Source organism: Halichoerus grypus, chromosome 5, assembly GCF_964656455.1.
Source record: "Halichoerus grypus chromosome 5, mHalGry1.hap1.1, whole genome shotgun sequence".
NCBI lineage: Eukaryota > Metazoa > Chordata > Mammalia > Carnivora > Phocidae > Halichoerus > Halichoerus grypus.
Window position 1 is genome coordinate 27,708,562 of NC_135716.1, and position 9,489 is coordinate 27,718,050.

Below are 9,489 nucleotides of genomic sequence, written 5' to 3' on the forward strand. Positions count from 1 at the left end.
TACATACACACATATATACATACACACACATATATATACATACACACACACATATACACACACACACAGTGCGATACTACTCAGCCATAAAAATAATGAAATGTTGCCATTTGTGACTACATGGATGGACCTAGAGGGAATTATGCTAAATGAAATATATCTGACAAAGACAAATACCATATGTTTTCACATATATGTGAAATCTACAAAAGGAAAGAAACGAACAAACAAAACAAAACAGAAACAGATTCATAGATACAGAGAACAAACTGATGATTCCTAGGGGTAGGGAATGAAATTCAGAGGTACAATCTTCCAGTTATATAAAATAAATAACACACTGGGATGTAATGTACAGCATAGGGAATATAATCAATAATATTGTAAACCTGTATGGTGACAGATGGTTACTAGACTTATTGTGGTAACCATTTCATAATGCATATAAATATCAAATCACTATGTTGTATACCTGAAACGAATACAATATTGTATGTCAATTCTTCTTCATTTTAAAAGGAGAAGGAAAAAAAACTGTATTACTATTACATATCCCTGTTCATCTAGAAAAACTTTTTAACTAAAAAATATTTAAAAATTCGCTCCCATAAGTAGATTACAATAGGAAACAAAGAATAGAAGTTGAATTACACATAAATATATACTTAAGGGAAAAATGTGTACTTACTCCCATGATTCTGGGCTCTACTGATTTAGAAGTTTGCATTACAAGGAATACTTCAAAAATACTCGTTGAACTGCATTGATTGATTGTTATTGCATTAGTTTAGAAGCTGAGATTGCCTCTTTGCCAATGCAGCTTCTCATGCAATGAGGTCAAAAGGCAAAAAGGGGTATTTATGTTGGCTGGCATGATTAATTCTCACTATCAGAGAAATAAGTATTACATAATGGAATAAAGAATATGAATAGAACTCAGATGATCCTCTAAAGTACCCACTAGTACAACTACATGGAGTACCAAATGTTATTGCAATTTATACAGGCAGGATTATCAAAATCACAGATTCTCATTAATAAAAGTAAAGATCATACCAGTGGGTACAAAAGCTTGACAAATTGAGGTGCTGCCTCAAAGCCAGAAGAATCTGAAATGGGTGATGGAGGAGGCAATTTGTAAATATGTACTGTAGCCTCATGTTTAGTTTTAAACACCAAGGACTATAACCTTTATCCATTTTTAATTCCTTGTTAGTTTTTGTATTTATTTCTATATTGTAGCCAACTTTCTTCCATAGAAAGGAATAAGGATTTCCTAAGGAGTCTGTACTTAAAACTGGATGCAAAATTAATCAAATTTTAGGTCATCTTCCTTTGGAAATGGAATTTGTTTCAGTGGTGTAAGAAACACTTGTATTATGTTACATGGAATCAATTATTCTACAAGTATAAATAGAGGAATACATGTAGATGGTGGAGGAAAAAAGTTCATTACAGTAGATAATTGCCACTTGTTGATTAGCTATAATTTAAACATCTCTTAAATTTAGAAGTATCCCTAGTTTCCTGGTGTCTCTGGTGGGAGGCAAGGCCCCATCCTATACCCACACTCTAATAGGTCCTACGCATATGAGCTTGCGTTGTTGAATCAGGCCTTCCTTACTTAGGCATTGAATATTAAGAGAGAATCACAAATTTCAAGAGAAGTTAGAAGTTATTCAAGTTGACAGAGTCAAGGTTTCAATGGTGGCATTTGCGAGAGGTGGCAGAATTGAGTTTCCAGTGCTGAAATGCCCAGAGTGGTGTCCATCAGTTTATTTGAGTAGCCTGTTGTCTGCTAACCAATTACCTTGTTATTGTTCATTTTTTCAGTCTGGTTATCCAAATTCATCCTAAGTCAGTTTTATATTATCCCAAATGATTTAATTGTCATGTTACATTTCTGTTTTTACAACAAACTGTAAGGAATTTGAGAGATGCCCTCTGAATTTGATAACAAGTATACATTTGCCCTAGAACAAGCTTCTGAATATAAACATGAAAAAGTCAACAATACAGTGAAGAAAAGAGAAAGTTTAAATGTTCAGTTTACATTCCACCATTTATGAAGTAAATATGGGTTTGAAAGTTCTCTGTCAAATTAATTTAATGATGTAACATTGGAATATATTATGATTGTGTACTTTTTTTAGTCTACCCTAAACCATCAATACTTTATGGAATAGTTGCTGGAAGTTGCAACAGCATATAAAACATTGAAATATTGCAGGTAGGTAAATACTAGGGCTGTAAAAATTTGAAAAGACTTACTATGGTTCTTTGTTGGATCAAGAGCCAACTTCTCAGACTCAGAGTGGCTCAGAAAATTGTATTTATCCTTCTAACATGACAGGAAATGGAAAACAGAAATGTCAAAAGATCAGACCCCAAAAAAATGCTATTTTGTTCAAGGAAATATAAAAAAAATGTACTCATTTCAGTTGCTTTTCCTCAGGTTTCTTGTATTCCCATCTATTCTTGATCTATAAATATTATTGTGTTCCTAGCTTACCTATGGGCCCATTTTTTATTTATACATTGTTCCTATATGATTTCATCTAGCTTCATGGCTTCAGATAACATCAATATGCCAATTCTTCCCAAATTTCTCTCTAAATCTAAGCTTTCCCTTGAATTCCAGACTCATATATACAACTATATACTAGTAGGTGGTAAAACCACATGAAATTGATGGCATTAGATAGTTTTAACTTACAAAAAAAAAAAGAGAAAGAGAAAGAGACAATTTTATATGGTTCAAACTAATCAATATCTTCACTTGGATGCTATATAGTAATCTCGTATTTAACGTGTCCAAACATAACCCATGACTTCCCACCTCTTTAACTCTTTGTCAAAACTACATCTAACCCAGGCTTTTCATCTAAGTGGCAAAACATTTCACACAGTTGCACAGAATCAAAACCAAGGAGAGATTCTTGATTTGGTTTCCACTCATATACCTCTAAATTCAATATATATAACATGCCCTATTTTCTGTTCTACTTCCAACATACCCTGCAGCCACTTCCTTCTCAAAGAGTAACATCCTGTTAAAGGTATCATTATGTCTTATCTTGGCTACTATTATGTCCTCCTGACTAGTCTATCTCTACATTCCATCACTTTTGGAGGGTCCAATCTAGTCACAGAAGAGAGTTTCCAAAATGTGAACTACATTAAGCAAATCTCATGCTTAAAACAATTGACATATCAGATTTATATAATAAATGTTGATTATATATCTATAAAGCCCTACATATTCTGGGTCCAGCTTATTTTTCTGATCTCATCCAGCACCACTCTTCCCTTTTTCTCATTATGCTCCATTCACACTGGTTTCTTAGTCCCCAACATGTGAAGCTTGCTCTTCCTCAGTGTCTTCATGGAGCTCTCATCTCAGGTTTCCTCTGGCCTTTTTGTCACTTAGTTTCCAGTTCAAAAATCACACCCTCAAAGAAACCCCTAATAATCTTATCTATCCAGAGGTACTTTCCTTTGGATAGAATCACTCTTTTATGTTACCAGTGTTTCCTTTTCTTCACAGCATATTATCTGAAATTTTCTGTAGTACTTTTACTTGTTTATTGCCTTTTTTTCCCTATCCCCCCTTACCTTCCAGAAAAAAGAAGTTACTTTACAATGAGGACTTGGCCTATTCTGATTGCTCCTGTAAACTCTGCACAGTGTGCAAGGCATCCAGTAGTCAAACTATAAATGTGGTGAAAGAATGAAGAAAATGTATTCTGTGAACTGCTGAAACAAAAAGTGGAGATTTATATTCATTTCTTAAGTGAGTCATGCACTGAGGATTCACTAAGAACCCTTCAAAGCAATATATTTTGAACAATTATAGAAATATTTTATCACTGTTTTTCAGAATTTCAGAATATTTCATAGTTTTATCATATTTTTATGAGCATGAGTTACTCTTTAAGTTATTGTGGATACACTTAAAATGTACAAATCTAGATGAGTTATTGCTTAACTGCCTTAAAAAAGAAGAAATTGAGTTAAAGTTATAAAAGACATGGTGCTTGCCCACAAATATCAGAGAGGTGGCAGAAGAATGCTGTCCCGAAAGACCATCTGGCCTGGGAATACTCTGGTATCAATGTCAGTTGCAGCACAGCAGATAGGTACTGTGCAGAGAAGAGTTAATGTAGTCGACCTGAGACTGCTGTTCTTAGAAAAAGCCTGCTTAGAAGGTTGTTCCTTGTCTGGCATCTGGTAACTTAGTTTTTGAAGTACTTCCAGTCAACAATTAATTGATTAGGGTGGCTCACAGTGCCTAGACCATTTGTGCAAGAATGGCGACTTACTCCTAAATACCTGCTTTCCTTCTGGGAGTCTGGAATTTTGGTATGCGCCAAAAAGAGAGTGCTTATGTGATTAGTCCCCAATAAAAGTCTTGGGCCCTGAGTCTCTAATGAGTATTAATAGTAAACAATATTTCATATGTTGTTTCAGTTCTGTCGATGGGAGAAGAGTGTACTCTGTGTGACCCCTCATAGGCAGAAAAGAGCATGAGGAAGCCCACCCAGGGACTCATCCAGATGCCACCTGTGTGTTGTTCTTCTATGGTCTAGCTGTGCCTCCTGACTGCATCACTATAATAAATCTTAACCACCCCTCCTACTACTAAGAAAGAAGCATGATGTTTATTGAGAGTTTTGGATTTAGTAGGCAACAAATCCATCATTTGGACTTGCTAAGCCAACTCTTTTACCAAGGTTGGAAATGAGAGTCATTCCTATTTTCCCTTGTGATACACTAGTGAAATTTTTACTTTCTGTCCTTAAGTGCACAGAACTTTGGGCTCTGTAACACACTTATTAGTTCCCATGGGAGAATACTTTCACCAGAGGACTCAACAAGGGTTCCAATACATTGCAGTTTGAATTTGCCACCTGGCAACTTTAGGTTCCTAATGACAGTGAATCAAAAATTAAAGAATCTTACTCTACCAGGTGAGATGTTTACATTAAGGGTTACTGTATTCTTAGGAAATTAGGTTGCTACTTTACAGTGGTATAACGAAGATTTTGTTTGGGATGTAAGTGATACCCTGGAGTGCCTTTTGGTACTCCTATATCCTGTACTTAAAATTAATTTGGAACTATAACAACCCAAATTCAGTAGGACTGCTAATGGCCCATAACCTTCAGGAATGAAGGTTTGATCATCCGCATCAGACAGGAAAACACAACCAGCCAACGTGGTAACTGAGGGCAGAATCATGAATGGATAGGAAAAGAAGATAATTATAAATACTGGCTATGGCCACATGAATAGTTGCAGAAACAAGGTCTACAATAGTTATTTGTATTTCTTCCTTATATCAATATAAGCATATTTGGTTATATATAAAATATTTACTTCTTTCCCTCTCCCACTCTCCTCCTGTCAAACATAAGAAGTGTTAATAGAAGCTGACCTCATATCTCAAAATTTGAGTTTTAAGAAATCAAGGGGAATGTGATTCAGCTAGGAGAGGAATATATTTTACACCAAAATGGTTAAAATGTTTTGTATCCTCTTTGGGAAAAGATTAGCATGTTTTTTATTGTTATGAGGGATAATTGCATCATTAAAGGTGAAGCATCACTTTGCCATTACCTTTATTTGGAAGTTTTGTATAGTTTAAAGTAGTGTATATATTGGCCAAGGTGACAAGAAATTGATTATGGGGGCTTTAAATTATGTTGATTTAGTTTAGTTAGAACTGTCTCCCTCCAAATTCCTGTCCCTTCATAGTTCTGGGATGAGGTTGGCCTAACCTAGAGAAATTTGCAGAAGATTCAGAAGGCGCAGTGAAACAGCAGTGTGTTAATGCTTAGCAAGTAAGGTTAGGTGCTCTTCCTACATATCAGGTATGTCGAGATGGTGTTGACATGCCTTGTGGACCTGGGGAAGCAGTTAAGTTGCAGATGCTTTACCTCCTGTCGGATATCTTCTTTCAGGTTCTCCAAATCCTGGGAGTGGTTTTTGTAAAGTTTTATGGTCAAGTGCATCAGCATTTTCGCTGGTTGTCTAAATCATCAACATTGGCAGTTTTACCTCAAGGTTCCAGCTCCCTTTTGCATATTCCAATTTGCCATTACTCTTTCCTCACTTCATGTCATATCCATTTTCTTTCCAAACTGTGGACACTGTGAGACTTCAGAGACAGCAGCAGATGCAGGGGTTACAGACTTATGTAGACTTCATCAGTACCCATAATCCCATAAGGTTTCTTACTGGCTTGGAATCTCTGATTAAAACAGCCTGACACAGGCTGACTGGATACACCTGAGTGGCGGCATGGTAACCCACTGTTCTGGCCCATTCAAGCAGCAGAACAAAGTTCATAAAGGCAGGCAGCATCGCAGCAGGATGGCAAAGGCTGTCTAGCACTGAAAATCCTAAGCAAGAAGGGAAGAAAAGAGCTCAACAGAGTAGACCAGAGGCGTCATGCCAACCAGCTCTGAAAGCGGAAGAAGGAGGTGGTTCTGGCAGAGAAGAGATGTCTGGGCAGCAAGGATGGCCCTCCTCATTGGGTACTGGTGGTTCCACTGCACAACAGGACTTCCCTGCCAGAGGACTTTTGCTGCTTCAGGATAAGGACACTGGAACAGTACACTTGACTGAATGGGGAAACACCACTAGCTTTATGCTGTTAGGTACCCCCCACCCCTTAAAACATCAGTGGTTTTTCACATCTACAAGGCCAGGGATCTGCACACTATGTTAGACATGGCTAAAGTGACAGATACCATCCTTTTCCTCCTTGATCCTCTAGAAGGCTGGGGACAGCACTGGGGATCACTATCTTTCCTGCTCAGGGCCTTCCCACCTATATACTAGCTGCGTAAGGGGTTTCTGGCTTCCCACTGAAGAAACAAATAGATGCCAGAAAGAAGCTAAGTAAAGCAATAGAGAAGCGCCTTCCTGATGACAAACTTTTCCTGTAGACACTCGAGAGGAGGTAAAGATGTTACTCGGGCAGCTGGCTAATCAAAAGCAATGACATCTTGCCTTTCCAGATTGACAGGCCTACCTGATTGCACATGCTGCTGACTTTGTTCCTAGTGAAGAGAAGAACTTGGTGGGCACCTTGAAAATCTCGGGCTCTGTTCGTGAGCCGGCTCTGAATGTGAATAGCTTGCTGCATATCGTTGGACAGGGTGATTTCCAGATGAAACAGATAAATGCTCCTAGGACCCTTTCCCTTTAAATCCTAGAGTGGTGGTCAAATCCCAAAAGGACCAGCTATGGCAATGGAGATTTGTGCTACGAATGCTGTAGCTGGTATGGAGGAAGAGGAAGACCTTAAGGTCCCAACGAAGGCAGCCCCTGATAGACAAGAATCTTTGTAAACAGAAGTTATCCCAGATCTGAAGGAAGAAGACCAAACCTGGCCCATTGAAGAGGAGCTGAACAAGGCAAAATCATTTCTTGAAGGAAAGTTCCAAGTTGGTAAAGAAAGCTCCCAAAGGGGTATCAAATTACCAAGCTGAATAGATTTGGGATGAGGATGGTGAAAGTGATGGGGAAGATCAATATGATGGTATGGAACATGAGGATGAGGGTAGTGAAGAGGAGCAGGGGGAGGAATGTGAAACTGACTATAGGAGAGCTCACATGTGATGATCTGTATGATGAGAAAATGGATGAAAAGGCTGAGGAAAACAATGTTGGAGAAATACAAATAAAAAAGACTGGAAGAGCCATTTCCAGATGAAGTAGAGACCCCCCTGTGACATGGCTGCAAGTATTTGATTTCAAAAATACAGAGGCCTCCAGAGCTTCTGCACGTCTTCATGGGACCCTAAGAAAAACCTTCCTCAAGATTATGCTCTGATCTTTCAGTTTCAGAACTTTACTAATATTAGGAAATTCATTTTTAAAGAAACTGAGGGAAAAAAAGAGGTTGAAGGAACTGAGGTTGGCTGATTGTCACACTTCATATCTGAAGTCCCTGTCTCAGGGGTTGAGTGCTTCAAGCAAGGAGCACACCATTGATTGCATTTTCATTACTACCTGATGAACAGAAGATGTCAGTACTGAATATGGTGGGACCCTGGCAACACAGAGCCTATGAAAGCTAGAAGGGCTGATCTTCCACTGTGGGTTCAGGCTCTTCTGAGCCTCACCTTTATTCTCTCAGCACACTGCAACAGATAAATAAATTTCAGAGATTTCCTGTCTGCTAACATGGCCTTGGTGGTAACAATATATAGCCAATCACTTTTCCTCCTGCATCTATGCTACTTTTCAAACAAAATAGCAATGGGAGGCACAGCTTCATTACCACAGGCATCAGTTGTCAGTGGATCCAGACAGAATGGTCGTCAAGAGTTATTTTGAGTGGTCATCCTTTCAAAATTTTTACTAAGATGGCAGTAGTGCATTACATGTTCTTCAACAGAGAGAATGTGTTGTGGTTTAAGCCAGTGGAACTGAAAACAAAGTAGGGCCACAGGGGATACATCAAGGAGCCTTTAGGTATTCATGGCCACACTAAGTGCAGTTTTGATGGGAAGCTAAAATCTCAGCATACAAATTTCCCCAAATGGACTTGTGATCCATATGGACCAGAACCAGTATTCTGGGTGAAAAGTGAGATTTCTTCAGCAGTGCCTGAAGTGGACACAGATGAATGGACTTATTGGGATTCTGTCTCATTGCTACTGGCTTGCACACTAGGGATGGGATATTACAGGTTGTGATTGGGCAAAGTTTGTGTTATCTACCTTAGCCTAGATAGAGATCTGCTGCCTTTTTTGCAAAAGGCTTTTCTTGGCCTTAACAAAGTACCTCAGTAAACTATGGATGTTTTTCTATTGTTACTTAGTTAAAAAAAAATATATATATATTAAATCTTACCGAAACATCCACTTTCCATTAGGATTTTGAAAGCTGTTTAAGAGAGGAAGATAGGAAGTTGAAGTAACCAGGAAACAAAATTTCCAAGTGTCTGCAGACACTGAATCCCATCTGTTTTGGATATGTGTGTCGGCACATTCTCTGTCTCCACAGATTACCACTTAGGGGGAACAGTGCAACCAGAGGAAGATCAGACTAGAACCATTTAAAGTATTAATCTCAGGGCAGGAAATTTTTGTTGGGGGTGGGTCTTACTGCACTAATAGTTTGAGAACTAGTCAGAAAGCCATAATGGCTGCAGTGAAATGGGTAAGAAAGAATGGGGTAGATAAAGTCAGAAAAAAGGAGGAACTTGATCACAATTGTCAGTGGTTCTTAACCCAGATGCCCATCAAGATCACTGGAGAACTTTTAAGAAATACTCCTGACTGTCACCAACTTTAGAAATTCTGATTCAGTTGATCTGGGTTAAGGTCCAGCAAAACACAATTTAAAAAGTAGCCTAGATGATTCTAATGCACTCAGCTTTGGAAACCACATACATAAGGATTTTGGCTTTCTCTATGATATTGGAAGCTAGTGGAGAATTTAGGACAAAGGGGTGCCATAATATGATTTGCA

The 9,489-nt window shown here is 38.2% G+C and overlaps 1 pseudogene; it reads left to right on the top strand.

Annotated features, from left to right (window-relative positions):
* The first annotated feature begins 6,303 nt into the window (after positions 1-6,303).
* LOC118528969 (pre-rRNA-processing protein TSR1 homolog pseudogene) lies at positions 6,304-8,711 on the top strand (annotated as a pseudogene).
* Positions 8,712-9,489: the final 778 nt, after the last annotated feature.